Here is a 6,000-nt window from a genome sequence, read left to right as displayed (position 1 = left end):
TGGGAAACACCTCCCCTCCTCCTCCTCTTCCGAAACAACCCCCCCTCCCCGGAATCTCTCCCACCGACCCCCCACCCACCCCCGTCCCCGGGATCCCTTCCCCGGCTCCGGAGGGGCCGATCCCCGCTGGCCGATTAAAATAATACCGCGAGAATTGTCAGCGTCGAGGGCGAAACTGTCAAAGGGAGAAGGAGAGGAGGAGGAGGAGGAAGAAGGGAAGGAAGAAGAAGAAGAGGAGGAGGAGGAGGAGAGAAGGAAAGGAGGAGGAAGGGAGGGGGGTCTCCGCGCATGATCCGGCGCTGCTTTGGCCGGGCGCGTCGCGGCGGCTGCGGGCTGGCTGGGCTCGTGGGAAGCCCCGCGCGTGGAAGAGGAGGAGGAGGAGGAAGAGGAGGAGAGCCGGCCCCGCGCTCCGAGGTAAGCCAGGCCGGCCAGTCAGCCGCCCCGGCTCGGCCCTTCTCCCCCTGCCCGGGCCGCCCGCTTCTCCCTCCCCGGCCCGGCTCGCCTTTGCCTGCCTGCCTGGCTGGCTGCGTCCCTCGGCGCCTTCCCTTGCAAAGCCGCTCGCCTCCTCCTTTTCTTCCTTCCTCCTTTCCTTCCTTCCTTCTCTCTGCCATCCCTCCTTCTTCTGCATTAAAGAAAAAAAAAAGTCGCCATTTTGCTTCATTGCTTTCCCGGGGCGTTTCAGGATCGAGTTGGCCCGCCCGGGCTGCTGCTGCTGCCCCCCCCCCCCCCACCACCTCCAACCTCCCTCGCCTCGGCCCGAAGCCCTCTTTTTTTTTTCTTCCTTCTTCTTCTTCTTCTTTTCACCCACTCGTGTTTTTTGTTTTTTTTTTTGCACCGCGAGACACCCCCTCTCCCGCCGGGGAGGGGTATTTGTGGAGGGTGGGGGGGGGGAAGCTGCGGGGCTGGCGCGGGAGGGAGGGGCGGGCGTGTTTGTTGCAAATTAGGGGGTGCAATTGGAGGTGTGGGGGGGTCGGGGTGTTTGTGGGGTGGGGGATGCCCCCCCTTTTTTTTGCAAGGGAGAGAAACTCGGCTTTTCCTCTCTCTCTCCCTCCCCCCCCCGTTCTCTCTCTCTCTTCCCCCCCCCCAGCTCCGGCCACCTCCGTTTTCCCTTTCGGAGCGTTTGCAAAACGGGGGTGGGGGGGCGGTTGGGGCTTTGAGAAGAAAGGGAAAGGGAAGAAGAAAGCGAAAGTGAGGGTCGGGGACGGGGGGGGGGAGAGAAAGCGCTTTTAGGAAACGTTAGGGAAAAGCCGGGCCCGGGGGGGGGGGTGGAGGGAGGGGAAAGGGAGGGGCTTTCCCTCCCCTCCCCTCCCCACCCCCCCCGATCGACCACCCGCGTCCCTTTCAGCGACAGGTGGTGAGGGACTCTCGCCCTCTCCTCCTCCTCCCCCCCCCTGCCGCGCCTGGCACGCGCGTGGAGCCCACCCCCCCCCAGGAGTGTGTGTGTGTGTGTGTGTGTGTGTGTGTGTGTGTGTGTGTGTGTGTTGGGGGGGGGTTCAGAAGGACTCGAGAGACACGCGTGGGCCTGTCTGAGCGGGTCACCTCGAGGTCAGCGGTGGGGGAAAGGCTCTGGCCGAGCAGGGTTGTGTGTGTGTGTGGGGGGGGGGGGGTCCCAATCAAGTTTGTCAAAGTTTGGGGAGGAATTGAGACCCTCCGCCTGGGAAGGCAGGAACTGCTGCCCGGGGGTGGGGTGGAGGGGTGGGGGTGCTTTGCTGGATATCTTGGGGATGCCCTTCCTGGATATTGGGGTAGCCCCACGGACAGCAGAGGCTAAGGGGGAGGGGCCCGCAGGTAGAGGGAGCTGTGGAGAGCCTTGGCAGGTAGTCCTTGACTTACAACCGCCACCTATGGAGCCCGGCCCTGTTTTTCGCCCCTTCCTGGATATTGGGGTAGCCCCACGGACAGCAGAGGCTAAGGGGGAGGGGCCCGCAGGTAGAGGGGGCTGTGGAGAGCCTTGGCAGGTAGTCCTTGACTTACAACCGCCACCTATGGAGCCCGGCGTCTCCGTTGCTAAGCGAGACGGTTGTTGAGGCGGCGGCGCCTCGGTGTAGACGACCCTGTTTTTCGCCACAGGTGTGAAGCAAATGGCTGCACTTGTTAAAAGTGAGTCGTGCGGGTCGTTCAGCGAGTCTGGCTTCCCCCACTGAGTTCGCTGGGTGGCAGCCGGCTGGGAAGGTTAGGAAAGGTGATCATGTCACTCACACACACACACACACACACACAGACACACACACGCACACACACACACACGGACAGCGCAGCCGTTGTAAATACACGCCTGTTGCCAAGCGTCCGATCACGTGACCGTGCGGATGGTGCAACCGTCGTTAAGTGTGAACGCTGGTCATCAATCGCCTTCTTCAATGCCGTTGTAACTTTCAATGGTCGCTCGCGTCCGTGTGTCCCCCCCGGATGATGGCACGTTCCCAGGAACGGGGCCGTGGCTTCCTGATTGTAGAGAAAGGCTGCCACGTGAACTTGTGAATGCACCTTGCTTGAAAGCTTCTGGACAGGGAGCATAGAGTCATAGAGCTGGAAGGGGCCTTTGAGGTCATCTAGAGCCACCCTTCTCGGAGGCAGGCAGGGGATGCTCTGGTGGAGTCTGCCCGGCTTGGCAGATTAGGTGACATGAGGTCACTTTGAGGGCTGTGCCATCTTTGGATTCCTGAACAGTTAGTCCGCGACTTACGACCGCAGTTGAGCCCAAATTTTCCATTCTTAAGTGAGACATTTGTTAAGAGGAGTTTTGCTCCATTTTACGACCTTTCTCGCCACGGTTTTTAAGCGAATCACTGTAGGTGTTAAGCTAGTAACCTGGTTGTTAAGTGAATCTGGCTTCCCCGTTGGCTTTGCTTCTCAGAAGGTCACAAGGGGATCACGTGACCCTGGGACGCTGCGACCGTCATAAATATGAGTCAGTTGCCAAGCGTCTGAATGTTGATCACGTGACCCTGGGGATGCTGCAATGGACGCAGGTGTGAAAGAGTGTTAGAAGTCACCTTTTCCAATGCCATCGTCACTAAATGAACTGTTGTAAGTCGAGGACTTCCTATATAGGTAACATGTTCAATGGACAGGAAGTCATGTTGGGGGGGTCAAGCAAGGGAGAAGAGCGACGAACATCCCTCTCCCCAACTTTCCAGCGTATTTATATTTTGGAAATGGGAAAGGAGTTGGCCTGCGTTCACACAACCGGGGACTGGATGGGTTTCAAAAGGGCTTAGCTAGTCTGTGACTCTGTTGCCTGCATTCACACAGTACGGTTAAGCTTGTCAAGTGAGGATCTAGCCAAGACATTTGAACCGCATACTGAGCTAGGTGTTAACCTTGCTTAGGTTTTTGCCTGGCTTTGGATGAATCCAGCTTGCTTACTTTGGTTTAAGGTTCAGTGTGTTGTGTGAATCGAAACACAACTGGAATTACAATATGGATGGCTAGGTAAACTCTCATTCAGTTAACCAGGGAAAATTTATAGGTAAAGCCAGCCTGGAAAAATACAGGAAGTCCTCAACTAACAACAGTTCATTTAGAGACTGTTTAAAGTTATAATGGCACTGGAAATAGTGACTTATGAACATTTTTCACACAACGGTTACAGCAGCCCCAGGGTCGCGTGATCAACATTCAGACACTTGGCAAGTGACTCGTATTTATGACGGTCCCGGGGGGGGGGATCACGTGATCCCCTTTTGCGACCTTCTGACCAGCAATGGGGGAGCCAGATTCACGTAACAACTGTGTGACTAACTCAACAATGGCTTCCCTTAACGACTGTGGCCGGGAAGGTCGTAAAAGGTTGCAAAAGTAGAAAAGAAGTTGGGAAAACGTGTAGATTTTAAACCTGAGATTTTTTTTAATTAGGTATTGTGCCAGAAAAGATCGATAAGCAAAGTACATATTTGATTTTACACGGGATAAGAGCGGCAAGAATCGTATTTGCACACTATTGGAAAAAGGAAGAAATGGCATCTGAGGAAGAAATAATTTTTTAAAAAAATACTAGAATGTGTAGAAACGGGCAGACTAACTCTGAGGTTGAAAGAAAAAGAAGAAATACTTTCAAACTTGGGACTTGTTTTATCGATGGCTGGACCAAGGAATAAAGGATTAGGAATTAAATTTCTATTAGTGAACGATAAACTCAGACAACATGTTGTTGGTTAAGTGCGATTGAATTGTATGGGGAATTTTTTTTTTTACAAAAAGGGGGGGGGAACCCCTGCACAGCTGTCTTAGCAATGGAAATTTGGGTCTCGATTGTGGTCGTAAGTCGAGGATTACCTGTCCATATATGGTCTGATTGCCTTTGCCCTTTCGGGAATCAACGAACGGAAAGGCCACTGTGGTTTTCCGTTTCGCAGGCCAAGTGGATTTAAAAGAAACTTGTTCCCAAGTTGCTGGGGATCTATCCAGAAATTCTTGACAAGGCTGATGTCTCCGGACTGAAGACAGCAGGAGTGAGGGGGCCGTTGCTGACGTTTAGGGGCTTGGAGGAAAAGACCGGCGGGGAGCATTTAGCACCCTTTCAAACGAGGAAGGCTTGTGCAGTTCACACTTGCCCTTAACGCCCGTCGGCAGATGGAGAACAGGAGCGTCGTTAATCCTTTGCAATAGCAACCTGCCGATTGCCCTGGCGGTGGGGAAAGTGGAATTTATCCTCGGCAGCAACCTGATCCCCTTTGCCGCCAAAATTGTTCTGAAAGCCAGCTTGGTCTGCAAGGTAGTCCTCGTCTTAAACAAACGGTCACTTAGTGAGCGTTCAAAGTCAGGGGTCCCCAACCTGTGGGACACGACTCACTGCCAGGTCACAGCTTGGCCACTGGGCCGCGGGAGTGGCTGGCTGGCGCGCAGGCGTGCGAGCAGAGCCCCGCTCGCATGAGCGTTCATTTCACCACAAAACCAGCCCTTCTTTCTCCCCTCGCGCTGCTGCTCCGGGCCATCAATCCCCACACTTTGGGGAACTGTGTTCTAAGTTAATATGAGCCTTGGTGGAGCAGTGGGCTAATGCCTCCTTAAGTAACACCAGCTGCCTGCAATTAGTGCAGGTTCGAGTCCCACCAGGCTCAAGGTTGACTCAGCCTTCCATCCTTCCGAGGTGGGTAAAATGAGGACCCAGATTGTTGGGGGCAATTAAGCTGACTTTGTAATAATGCCGCTTGGGGTGTGTGTGAAAGCCCTAACAAGCAGGCATATACATAGAATGAAGGCTACTGCTAAGCTTGTAAGCCGCCCTGAGTCTTCGGAGAAGGGCGGGATATAAATGTAATAAAAATAAAATAAATAAATAAAATAAGTTACGATGAGGTGCTCCAGGGTTGTGGTTACAAGTTGGTTGTGAAGTTTGGATGCCCTCCCCCATTCATGGTTAGGGGACTGCATTGGGGGCGCTCGGCCGCCAGACTTTGCCGTGTCCCATAGTCACGAAACTACACCTTCTGTTGTTGTTGCTTACCAAAAGCAGCAGCATTGGTTTGCTTAAGGATTGCGATATTTGCTTAACAACGGTCAACAGAAATAAAATCAGGTTAATCGCCTGCTCAGGCTCCATTATGGTTCTCAACTGAGGACCACCTGTAGGGATTACGGCAGTACACCAGGTAACAGGAGATGGTGAGTTTTAATTCTGGTTTGAGCCAATCACCAGGAGACGGTGAGTTCCAGTCCCACCTTAAGCGTGAAAGCCGGCTGGGTGACTTTGGGCCAATCACCAGGAGACGGTGAGTTCTAGTTCTGCCTTAGGCATGAAAGACAGCTGGGTGAGTTTGGTCCAATCAATAGATGGTGAGTTCTAGTCCCGTCTTAGGCGTGAAAGCCGGCTGGGTGACTTTGGGCCAATCCCCAGGAGATGGTGAGTTCTAGTCCCGCCTTAGGCGTGAAAGCCGGCTGGGTGACTTTGGGCCAATCACCAGGAGATGGTGAGTTCTAGTCCCGTTTTAGGCGTGAAAGCCGGCTGTGTGACTTTGGGCCAATCACCAGGAGATGGTGAGTTCTAGTCCCGCCTTA

General features: G+C 54.1%; 1 protein-coding gene across 1 annotated transcript in view; it reads left to right on the top strand.

Moving 5' to 3' along the window:
• Positions 1 to 300: 300 nt before the first annotated feature.
• The window catches only part of ZNF512B (zinc finger protein 512B), a 45,013-nt gene continuing 39,313 nt past the window's right edge, over positions 301 to 6,000 (top strand). The window contains exon 1 of the mRNA XM_083361046.1: positions 301 to 414. The gene's annotated coding sequence lies outside the window, so the exon portion shown is untranslated. The remainder of the gene's footprint in view (positions 415 to 6,000) is intronic.

Source organism: Vipera ursinii (genome assembly GCF_947247035.1).
Source record: "Vipera ursinii genome assembly, chromosome: 3".
In the NCBI taxonomy this organism is placed as follows: Eukaryota; Metazoa; Chordata; class Lepidosauria; order Squamata; family Viperidae; genus Vipera; species Vipera ursinii.
Note: the sequence above shows the minus strand (reverse complement) of the source record. Positions and strands in the feature narration are given on the sequence as shown.